Raw genomic sequence first — 12,380 nt, 5'->3', positions numbered from 1 at the left:
AGTCACCGCGTCCCATTTCACGCAGTCACCGCGTCCCTTTTCACGCAGTCACCGCGTCCCATTTCACGCAGTCACGGCATCCCATTACACTCAGTCACGGCCTCCCATTTACCTCGGTCACTGCCTCCCATTTCACTCAGTCAGTGCCTCCAACTTCACTCAGTCACTGCCTCCCACTTCACTCAGTCAGGGCATCCCATTTAACTGAGACAGTGTCTCTCATTGAACTGAGACGGTACATCCCATTACCTCAGTCACCGCACCCTATTTCCCAAAGTCACCGCATTCCATTCCCCTCAGTCACCGCATCCCATTTCACTCAGTCACTGCATCCCATTACCCTCAGTCACTGCATCCCATTACCCTCAGTCACTGCATCCCATTACCCTCAGTCACTGCATCCCATTTCACTCAGCCACTGCATCCCATTTCACTCAGCCACTGCATCCCATTTCACTCAGCCACTGCATCCCAATTCACTCAGCCACTGTATCCCATTTCACTCAGCCACTGCCTCCCATTTCACTCAGCGACTGCATCCCATTTCACTCAGTCACTGCATCCCAATTAATGGAGACAGTGAATCCCATTTAACTGAGACAGTGCATCCATTTCCCTCAGTCACTGCATCCCATTTCCGTCAGTCACTGCATCCCAATTAACGGAGGCAGTGAATCCCATTTAACTGAGACAGTGCATTCATTTCACTTAGCGACTGCATCCCATTTCACTCAGTCACTGCATCCCATTTCCGTCAGTCACTGCATCCCAATTAACGGAGACAGTGAATCCCATTTAACTGAGACAGTGCATCCATTTCACTCAGCGACTGCATCCCATTTCACTCAGTCACTGCATCCCATTTCCCTCAGTCACAGCATCCCATTTCCCTCAGTCACAGCATCCCATTTCACGCAGACACTGCATCCCAATTCCCTCAGTCAGTGAATCCCAGTACCGTCAGTCACTGCATCCCATTACCCTCAGTCACTGCATCCCATCACCCTCAGTCACTGCATCCCATTTCACAGAGTACCTGCATCCCATTTCACTCAGCCACTGCCTCCCATTTCAATCAGCCACTGCATCCCATTTCACTCAGTCACTGCACCCCATTTCACTCAGTCACTGCACCCCATTTCACTCAGTCACTGCACCCCATTCCCCTGTCACTGCATCCCATTACCCTCAGTCACTGCATGCCATTTCCCACAGTCACTGCATCCCATTTCCCTCAGTCACCGCAACCCATTACCATCAATCACAGCATCCCATTTCAGACACTGCATCCCATTTCGCACAGTCACTGCATCCCATTTCACTCCGTCACTGCCTCCCATTTCACAGAGTCACTGCACCCCATTTCACTCCGTCACTGCAGCTCATTTCACTCAGTCACTGCATCCCATTTCACTCAGTCACAAAATCCCATTTCACTCAGTCACTGCATCTCATTCCCCACAGTCACTGCATCCCATTTCACAGAGACACGGCGTCACCTTTCACTCAGCCACTGCAACCCATTCCCCTCAATCACAGCATCCTGTTTCCACAGTCACTGCTTCTCCATTCCCTCAGTCACTGCATCCCATTTCCCTCAGTCACTGCATCCCATTTCCCTCAGTCACTGCATCCCATCTCCATCAGTCACTGCATCCCATTTCCCTCAGTCACTGCATCCCATTTCCCTCAGTCACTGCATCCCATCTCCATCAGTCACTGCATCCCATTTCACTCAGTCACTGCATCCCATCTCCATCAGTCACTGCATCCCATTTCCCTCAGTCACTGCATCCCATTTCCCTCAGTCACTGCATCCCATCTCCATCAGTCACTGCATCCCATTACCCTCAGTCACTGCATTCCATTTCACTCAGTCACTGGAACCTATTACCCTCAGTCACTACAACCAATTACCCTCAGTGACTGCATCCCGTTTCCACAGTCACTGCATCTCCTTTCCCTCAGTCACTGCATCCCATTTCCATCACTCACTGCATCCCATTTCACTCCGTCACTGGATCCCATTTCACAGAGTCACTGCACCCCATTTCACTCAGTCACTGCATCCCATTCCCCACAGTCACTGCATCCCATTTCACAGAGACACGGCGTCACCTTTCACTCAGCCACTGCGACCAATTCCCCTCAATCACAGCATCCCGTTTCCACAGTCACTGCATCTCCATTCCCTCAGTCACTGCATCCCATCTCCATCAGTCACTGCATTCCATTTCACTCAGTCACTGGAACCCATGTGATGGGATGTGATGGAGATGGGATGCAGTGACCTTCTTGGCTGGCTACTACACCTTTAATCATTGGGAAACTTACTAACCACACCTTCTATTTTCATATCCAAATCATTGCATCACTTCAACTCCCCCTCCCACTCCCTGGACGACATATCCATCCTGGGCCTCTTCCAGTGTCACATTCACACCACCCAGAAACTAGAGGAGCAGCACCTCATATTCCACCTCGGGAGCTTCCAACTCAATAGCCTCAATATGGACTTTGCCACCCTCAAAATCTCCCCACCCGCTAGCCTCATCCCAAGACTAGTTCCTCCCCTTATCCCTGCCTCCATGACCTGTCCGCCTTCTCTCCCACCTATCCACTCATCCCACCTCACTGACCAACTCCCACCACTGCTTGGAATTATTCTTCTTTTCACACTTCATCAGCTCGACGTTATTTCTAAAATCTATTTTCCAATTGTTGGAAAAAGTGAGATAAAGTAAAAGAAGTTACATTCTTACCACTCGGGAAATCTCTGAATATTATTCTGTTGAAAGGCCGCCAAGGAACGATGCAATTCTTGTGTCACAAACGCTGTGAGGGAGACATCTTTTTCGGTTCCACTAACTCCACCCTAAGGAAGACAAACCCACATAACATATCTAGCGACTTAAAGCATACTCTATTGTTGCCCAAGGTGGAGAGCTGGATGAACACAGCAGGCCAAGCAGCATCAGAGGAGCAAGAAAGCTGATGTTTCGGGATGAGACCCTACTTCAGAAAATTGGCGCTGGAGAATCTGAGATAACAAGGTGTAGAGCCAGATGATACTGCTTGGCCTGCTGTGTTCATCCAGCTTTACACCTTCTTATCTCAGATTCTCCAGCATCTGCAGTTCCGACTGCCTCTATTGTTGCCCTTTCACTTTACTGAACTAATATGAGCCAGCAGTTTTGTTTAGGCCCGTGTAATCTTACGGTAATTGGCCTGTACAAAATCCTGAATTAATTTTGATCGACTGACGGGAGAAGAGATGAATTTTATAGAAATTTTTGTTTTCTACCAATTTGCAGAGGGCATCGTGGGTGATTGAAGGACAGTGTTATTAGCCTCCAGGTCTGCGGACTGCATCGTTACCAACTTGCCCATTTGCATATACATACAGTATTCATGATGTACCAATGAAACATAATAAACCAATACTGCCTACTAAAAACAACCCTCACATATCAATGGAAATTTAAATATTTATCATAGAGTTTGAAGAATTGAATTCAATGATACAAAGCAAAAACCAGTGAAGATGAGTGCAGTTGGTCAGCACTTTTGCCACTAAGTGGAGGTTGGCAGTTTGAGGCCACCCAGGAACAAGCAAGCTCTGTCTAACTCCAAGGGCAGCACGGTGGCTCAGTGGTTAGCACTGCTGACTCACAGCGCCAGGGACCCAGGTTCGATCCCACCGTTGGACGATTTTCTGTGCGGAGTTTGTACATTCTGCCCATGCCTGCATGGGTTCCTGCTGGGTGCTCTGGTTTCCTCCCACAGTCCAAAGATGTGCAGGCTAGGTGTATGGGCCATGCCAAACTTGCCCATTGTGTTTAGGGATGTGTAGATTAGGTGTGTTAGTCATGGGAAATGTAGGGTTACTGAGGAAAGGGTCGGGGGATGAGTCAGGGTGAGATGCTCTTTGGAGAGTGGCCGTGGACTTGTTGGGTCAAAAGGGGCTTGTTTCCACACTGTAGGGATTCTATGATATGGAAGTATCTTTTGAAGTGGACATTCATGGGTATGCTGTAACAGAGACCTTGAAATACTGCACAACAAATATTTGGCACTAGACTGTCAATTCAGACATAGCATCAAAAAGGTCATGGAAGTTGTCACCGATAAAAAGCAGGATTGATGAAAATCCAGCAGGAAATGGTGTCAAAAGGCACTGTATCTTTTATTCATCTCCAGTTATTTTGTCCAAGGCACTGGATGCTGGCAGGATTGAAACATTTAAGAAATGCTTCACAAATCACATATAAGGACCTGCACATCTTTGAACAATGGGAGAAAACTGGAGCACCTGCACGTGAGTTTGCTCGCTGAGCTGGAAGGTCAGTTTTCAGACGTTTCATCACCATTCTCGGTAACATCATCAGTGAGCCTCCGACGAAGCCTGGAGCACCTGGCAGAAGCCCGGAGCACCTGGCAGAAGCCCCTCGCAGATGTGGGGAGGACGTGTCAATTCCACACGGATAGTGACCCAAGACTGGAATCTCAACTGGCTCCCCAGTGCATGAGCAGCTCGAACCACTGAGCAACTACCTTGCCCAGAAGGGGTTTTATAAGCGCATACTTTATTTCCATTAAGACAGATCCAATCCTCTATGTCCAATCAAAATAACATATTGTAGATATCATGACAACAATCATAAATGATTTTGAATAAGTAAATCAAAAAAATTGAAATTGTTTCCAAGCCTAAATACTAGATAAGGTGCAGTTAAGATGAATAGCGCAACAACAAAAAGGCCATATTTTATGTGACCATCGGTAACACTTGAAAACTTGCAACAATATAGTCACCAGTAGAGATCTGAAGTGGCTTGATGATGCACTCCTTCAGACACTGGAATGAAACTCCAAAGATCACAAATTCTCCTTCAATACCATGTTGTAACAGTGACTGCATCAACCTGTATTTATGGGCCTGACTGGAAACCCACACAACATGCATAAACAAAAAAATAATCTAAGGTGATAGGAGAAAAAATTGTATGTATGCAACGTCTTTGAAAAGCAATTATTTGCAGCGGCTGCAAGCCCATAAGGAATCTCGTTTCGCAGATTATATTCATTTGCACTGCAGGTCAGGCCAGTCAGAATCAGTTTTCGTTTCATGACAGATAACTAAAATGTCCATTACAATGAACTTTGGTTGATCAGAAGATTTTCAGTAAGGACTATGCCTTGTGTGAGCTGACGGCATTAGGGGATGGAGAAGGTACACGCACTGCTGGCATCTTGACACCATTGAATGAGCAAGCGTGGACGCAAAGGTTGTAACAGGTAACAATTGTACAGGCAATATCTTTTGAGCTCCTTCTGAGCAGGCCTGTAATACTCTAAAGCTGTGCCAGACCCTCACTTCCTCCACCTTACGTACGCTGCCTTTTCTTTTTGACAAGAAGCCCCTACGTACCCGTCATCCAAGGCTCCTTAATCTTACCCCTTCTTATCTGTCTCAGAGGAACAAATTTATACATCACTCACAACAACTGCTCCTTGAACAGCCTCCACATGTCTGCTGTGCCCTTTCTGTGGAACAATTGCTCCCAATCTGTTCTTCCCAATTCCTGTCTGATAGCGTCATAGTTTCCTTGACCCCAGTGAAATATCTTCCCCTGGTAACTGCTCCTTTCCCTTTCCATGGCTATGGTAAATGTGAGGGTCTTGCGGTCACTGTCGCCAAAGTGCTCTCCCACCACGAGATCTGACACCTGTCCTGGCTCATTGCCGAGCACCAAATCCAAAATGGCCTCCCTCCCTCGTCGGCCTGTCCACAAACTAAGTCAGGAAACCCTCCTGAACACACCTGACAAAAACGGCTCCATCCAAACCATCTGCACTCAAGAGGTTTCAATCTATATTGGGAAAGTTGAAGTCACCCATAACAACAACCCTGCTACGTTTGCACTTTTCAACAATCTGCCGGCCAATGAGTTCTTCCATCTCCCAACTGCTATTTGGGGTCTGTAGAAAACCCCCAGTGAGGTGACTGCTGCCTTGTTGTTCCGAACTTCCACCCACACTGACTCAGTCGACAAACCTTCCTTGGCAACCTCAGCCCATACCACCTCAGGAGACGAGTCCTCAAAGGTTCTTTCAGCCGCCGTTATACTGTCCTTGACCAACAAAGCCACACCTCCCCCTCTTTTACCACCTTCCCAGACCTTAATGAAAGATCTAAACCCTAGAACCTGCAACATCCATTCCTGAGATAATGGGAACTGCAGATGCTGGAGATTCCAAGATAATAAAATGTGAGGCTGGATGAACACAGCAGGCCAAGCAGCATCTCAGGAGCACAAAAGCTGACGTTTCGGGCCTAGACCCTTCATCAGAGAGGGGGATGGGGGGAGGGAACTGGAATAAATAGGGAGAGAGGGGGAGGCGGACCGAAGATGGAGAGTAAAGAAGATAGGTGGAGAGGGTGTAGGTGGGGAGGTAGGGAGGGGATAGGTCAGTCCAGGGAAGACGGACAGGTCAAGGAGGTGGGACGAGGTTAGTAGGTAGCTGGGGGTGCGGCTTGGGGTGGGAGGAAGGGATGGGTGAGAGGAAGAACCGGTTAGGGAGGCAGAGACAGGTTGGACTGGTTTTGGGATGCAGTGGGTGGGGGGGAAGAGCTGGGCTGGTTGTGTGGTGCAGTGGGGGGAGGGGATGAACTGGGCTGGTTTAGGGATGCAGTGGGGGAAGGGGAGATTTTGAAACTGGTGAAGTCCACATTGATACCATATGGCTGCAGGGTTCCCAGGCGGAATATGAGTTGCTGTTCCTGCAACCTTCGGGTGGCATCATTGTGGCAGTGCAGGAGGCCCATGATGGACATGTCATCAAGAGAATGGGAGGGGGAGTGGAAATGGTTTGCGACTGGGAGGTGCAGTTGTTTGTTGCGAACTGAGCGGAGGTGTTCTGCAAAGCGGTCCCCAAGCCTCCGCTTGGTTTCCCCAATGTAGAGAAAGCCGCACCGGGTACAGTGGATGCTGTATACCACATTGGCAGATGTGCAGGTGAACCTCTGCTTAATGTGGAATGTCATCTTGGGGCCTGGGATGGGGGTGAGGGAGGAGGTGTGGGGACAAGTGTAGCATTTCCTGCGGTTGCAGGGGAAGGTGCCGGGTGTGGTGGGGTTGGAGGGCAGTGTGGAGCGAACAAGGGAGTCACGGAGAGAGTGGTCTCTCCGGAAAGCAGACAGGGGTGGGGATGGAAAAATGTCTTGGGTGGTGGGGTCGGATTGTAAATGGCGGAAGTGTCGGAGGATAGTGCGTTGTATCCGGAGGTTGGTAGGGTGGTGTGTGAGAACGAGGGGGATCCTCTTGGGGCGGTTGTGGCGGGGGCGGGGTGTGAGGGATGTGTCGCGGGAAATGCGGGAGACGCGGTCAAGGGCGTTCTCAATCACCGTGGGGGGGAAGTTGCGGTCCTTAAAGAACTTGGACATCTGGGATGTGCGGGAGTGGAATGTCTTATCGTGGGAGCAGATGCGGCGGAGGCGGAGGAATTGGGAATAGGGGATGGAATTTTTGCAGGAGGGTGGGTGGGAGGAGGTGTATTCTAGGTAGCTGTGGGAGTCGGTGGGCTTGAAATGGACATCAGTTACAAGCTGGTTGCCTGAGATGGAGACTGAGAGGTCCAGGAAGGTGAGGGATGTGCTGGAGATGGCCCAGGTGAACTGAAGGTTGGGGTGGAAGGTGTTGGTGAAGTGGATGAACTGTTCGAGCTCCTCTGGGGAGCAAGAGGCGGCGCCGATACAGTCATCAATGTACCGGAGGAAGAGGTGGGGTTTGGGGCCTGTGTAGGTGCGGAAGATGGACTGTTCCACGTAACCTACAAAGAGGCAGGCATAGCTGGGGCCCATGCGGGTGCCCATGGCCACCCCCTTAGTCTGTAGGAAGTGGGAGGAGTCAAAAGAGAAGTTGTTGAGTGTGAGGACGAGTTCCGCTAGGCGGATGAGAGTGTCGGTGGAGGGGGCCTGGTCGGGCCTGCGGGACAGGAAGAAGCGGAGGGCCTTGAGGCCATCTCCATGCGGAATGCAGGTGTACAGGGACTGGACGTCCATGGTGAATATGAGGTGTTGGGGGCCAGGGAATTGGAAGTCCTGGAGGAGGTGGAGGGCGTGGGTGGTGTCACGGACATAGGTGGGGAGTTCCTGGACCAAAGGGGAGAAAATGGAGTCCAGATAGGTGGAGATGAGTTCGGTGGGGCAGGAGCAGGCTGAGACGATGGGTCGACCAGGGCAGGCAGGTTTGTGGATTTTGGGAAGGAGATAGAAACGGGCCGTGCGGGGTTGGGGAACAATGAGGTTGGAGGCTGTGGGTGGGAGGTCCCCTGAGGTGATGAGGTCATGAATGGTGTTGGAGATGATGGTTTGGTGCTCGGGTGTGGGGTCATGATCGAGGAGGCGGTAGGAGGTGGTGTCGGAGAGTTGGCGTCTGCCCTCGGCGATGTAGAGGTCAGTACGCCATACTACCACTGCGCCACCCTTGTCTGTGGGTTTGATGGTGAGGTTGGGGTTGGAGCGGAGGGAGCGGAGGGCTGCCCGTTCTGCGGGGGAGAGGTTGGAGTGGGTGAGAGGGGTGGAGAGGTTGAGGCGGTTAATGTCTCGACGGCAGTTGGAGATGAAGAGGTCGAGGGAGGGTAGGAGGCCTGGGGGTGGTGTCCAGGAGGAGGACTTGTGTTGGAAGCGGGTGAAGGGGTCAGTGGAAGGAGGGTTAGGTTCCCGGTTGAAGAAGTAGGCATGGAGGCGAAGACGGCGGAAAAACTGCTCTATGTCCGACCGTGACTGGTATTCGTTGATGTGTGGTTGTAGGGGGACAAAGGTGAGCCCCTTGCTCAGGACTGACCGTTCGTCCTCAGTCAGTGGGAGGTCTGGGGGGATGGTGAAGATTCGGCAGGACTCAGGGTGGCTGTCTCCTCTGGGGTTGCAGGCTGTGGAGGTTGTGGGCGGAGCGATGATGTCGTCGGCCGTGGGCGGGGTTCCGTCGGCCGTGGGCGGGGTTCCGTCGGCGTCGACCGTGGGCGGGGTTCCGTCGGCGTCGACCGTGGGCGGGGTTCCGTCGGCGTCGATCGTGGGCGGGGTTCCGTCGGCGTCGACCGTGGGCGGGGTTCCGTCGGCGTCGACCGTGGGCGGGGTTCCGTCGGCGTCGATCGTGGGCGGGGTTCCGTCGGCGTCGACCGTGGGCGGGGTTCCGTCGGCGGTGGGAGGATCGGGGTGGGCGGCAGCAGCTGAGGTGAGGGTGGTGTGTGGGCTGGAGGACCTGGACGTGGAGGTGGTGACTGTAGCAGCGGTTCCGGAAGTTCTGTGGCCGGCGGAGGCCGATGTGACGTCATCGGTGGGGTTTCCGGCCGTGTCCTCATGGTCAATGGCGGCGGGTGCATTGTGGGGGAGGGGCAGGGACAGAGTCGGGATTTGGGAAGCGCAGGAATCCTCTTGTGGGTGGCAGGGGCCAGTGAGTTGGTTGTACTTACGATTTTTGGTGTCCAGTAAAGCTGAGTGGAACTGGGTGTTCAGTCTGTGGATCCTGCGGAGGATAAAAAACAGCAGGATAAAAAACATCCATTCCTGACCCTGCTCTCTCCATGTCTCCGAAATGGCCACAACATCGAAGTCCCAGGTACCTATCCAAGCTGCAAGCTCACCTATCTTATTCCGGATACTCCCGGCATTAAAGTCATCACACTTCAATCCAGCTTGCTGTCTGCCAGCACACTCCTGTGACAGTGAGGTCCTGACCATGTCCTCCCTACGCTCATCCTCCTGTGTACTGGGACTACACCTCAGTTTCCCATCCCCCTTCTGAGCTCGTTTAAATCCACCCGAATGGCACTAGCCAATTTCCCACCCAGGATATTAGTGCCTCTCTCATTCAAGTGGAGACCGTCCTGTTTGTACAGGTCCCACCTTCCCCAGAATGAGCCCCAATTGTCCATGTACCTGAAGCCCTCCCACCTGCACCATCGCTGCAGCCACGTCTTCAGCTGAAATCTCTCCCTGTTCTTTGCCTCGCTATCACGTGGTACGGGTGACAAACAGAGATGACCACTCTGTTTGTTCTAGCTCTCAGCTTCCACCCTAGCTCCCTCAAATCCTGCCTGGCATCCCTATCCCTCTTTCTACCTCCGTCGCTGGTGCCTACGTGGACCACGACTTGGGGCTGGTCAACCTCTCCCCTCAGGACCCTAAACACACTATCCGAGACATCACAGACCCTGGCACCTGGTAGGCAATACACCAATCGTGAGTCTCTTTCGTTCCCGGAAAATCTTCTATCAGTCCCTCTAACTATTGAGTCCCCAATGACTATCACTCTCTTCCTATCCCCGCTTCACTTCTGTGCAAGAGGGACAGACTCTGTGCCAGAGACCTGCACCCTACTGCATGCCCCCGGTAAGTCGTCCCACGGAACAGTATCCAAAATGGTAGAGTTGTTTTTCAGGGGAGCGACCGCAGGGGATTTCAGGCAAACGACCACAGCGGAAGGTTCGTCAAGCTTCACTGGGTACATTTTTGGCTGAAGAAACATGTGTTTCAATGTGATCTAATGGAAGAAGCCATGGAGTCAAAGCTAAACATTTCGACAATAAGACAACCATTCTTAAAAGCAGCAGACAGCATGAAAAAGAAATGAGCTGCTTCAATATCCGGTTAAAATTTATGTGGAATATCAGATGGAATTTTCTTATTGACTCCATTCTGCAATCATGTCGAGCTAAAAATGTTAACTGCATTAAATCATACTAACCAGAAACGGACTTTGCAGTGAATGGTTTGATGATTTTCTGTATCTGGAACATCCCTTTTCCTTCTTGAACGAAGATCGTACCAACCTATGGTACCAAACTGTGAGTCAAACGGATGGGACTCGTAATCTTTAAATTCCTCATCAAACCAGTCTAATCGTATGAGTGACAATGGGAACTGCAGATGCTGGAGAATCCAAGATAATAAAATGTGGGGCTGGATGAAGACAGCAGGCCCAGCAGCATCTCAGGAGCACAAAAGCTGACGTTTCGGGCCTAGACCCTTCATCAGAGAGGGGGATGGGGTGAGGGTTCTGGAATAAATAGGGAGAGAGGGGGATGCGGAGCGAAGATGGAGAGAAAAGAAAATAGGTGGGGAGGAGAGTATAAGTGGGGAGCTAGGGAGGGGATAGGTCAGTCCAGGGAAGATGGACAGGTCAAGGGGGTGGGATGAGGTTAGTAGGTAGGAGATGGAGGTGCGGCTTGGGGTGGGAGGAAGGGATGGGTGAGAGGAAGAACAGGTTAGGGAGGCAGAGACAGGTTGGACTGGTTTTGGGATGCAGTGGGTGGAGGGGAAGAGCTGGGCTGCTTTTGGGATGCAGTGGGGGAAGGGGAGATTTTGAAGCTGGTGAAGTCCACATCGATACCATTTGGCTGCAGGGTTGCCAAGCGGAATATGAGTTGCTGTTCCTGCAACCTTCAGGTGGCATCATTGTGGCACTGCAGGAGGCCCATGATGGACATGTCATCTAAAGAATGGGAGGAAGAGTGGAAATGGTTCGCGACTGGGAGGTGCAGTTGTTTATTCTGAACCGAGCGGAGGTGTTCTGCAAAGCGGTCCCCAAGCCTCCGCTTGGTTTCCCCAATGTAGAGGAAGCCACACTGGGCGCAGGGGATGCAGTATACCGCATTGGCAGATGTGCAGGTGAGCCTCTGCTTAACGTGGGAAGTCATCTTGGGGCCTGGGGTAGGGGTGAGGGAGGAGGTGTGGGGCCAAGTGTAGCATTTCCTGCGGTTGCAGGGGAAGGTGCCGGGTGTGGTGGGGATGGAGGGCAGTGTGGAGCGAACAAGGAGGTCACGGAGAGAGTGGTCTCTCCGGAAAGCAGACAGGGGTGGGGATGGAAAAATGTCTTGGGTGGTGGGGTCGGATTGTAGATGGCGGAAGTGTCGGAGGATGATGCGTTGTATCCGGAGGTTGGTGGGGTGGTGTGTGAGAATGAGGGGGATCCTCTTTGGGCGGTTGTGGCGGGGGTGGGGTGTGAGGAATGTGTTGCGGGAAATACGGGAGACGCGGTCAAGGGCGTTCTCAATCACTGTTGGGGGAAAGTTGCGGTCCTTGAAGAACTTGGACATCTGGGATGTGCAGGAGTGGAATCCCTCATCGTGGGAGCAGATGCAGTGGAGGCGGAGGAATTGGGAATAGGGGATGGAATTTTTGCAGGAGGGTGGGTGGGAGGAGGTGTGTTATAGGTAGCTGTGGGAGTCGGTGGGCTTGAAATGGACATCAGTTACAAGCTGGTTGCCTGAGATGGAGACTGAGAGATCCAGGAAGGTGAGGGATGTGCTGGAGATGGCCCAGGTGAACTGAAGGTTGGGGTGGAAGGTGTTGGTGAAGTGGATGAACTGTTCGAGCT

General features: G+C 51.8%; 1 long non-coding RNA gene across 1 annotated transcript; it reads right to left on the bottom strand.

The window, feature by feature from the left end:
- Positions 1 to 2,762: 2,762 nt before the first annotated feature.
- Positions 2,763 to 10,952, bottom strand: LOC132207956 (uncharacterized). Its single transcript, XR_009444039.1, has 3 exons — positions 10,749 to 10,952; positions 9,475 to 9,527; positions 2,763 to 2,875 (listed from the first exon to the last, which is right to left on the bottom strand). It is a non-coding gene; the product is annotated as an uncharacterized LOC132207956 (long non-coding RNA).
- Between the last annotated feature and the right edge of the window lie 1,428 nt (positions 10,953 to 12,380).

This window comes from Stegostoma tigrinum, unplaced genomic scaffold (assembly GCF_030684315.1).
Source record: "Stegostoma tigrinum isolate sSteTig4 unplaced genomic scaffold, sSteTig4.hap1 scaffold_230, whole genome shotgun sequence".
NCBI lineage: Eukaryota > Metazoa > Chordata > Chondrichthyes > Orectolobiformes > Stegostomatidae > Stegostoma > Stegostoma tigrinum.
The sequence above is the reverse complement of the archived record's forward strand: the minus strand, read 5'-3'. Positions and strand labels throughout refer to the sequence as shown.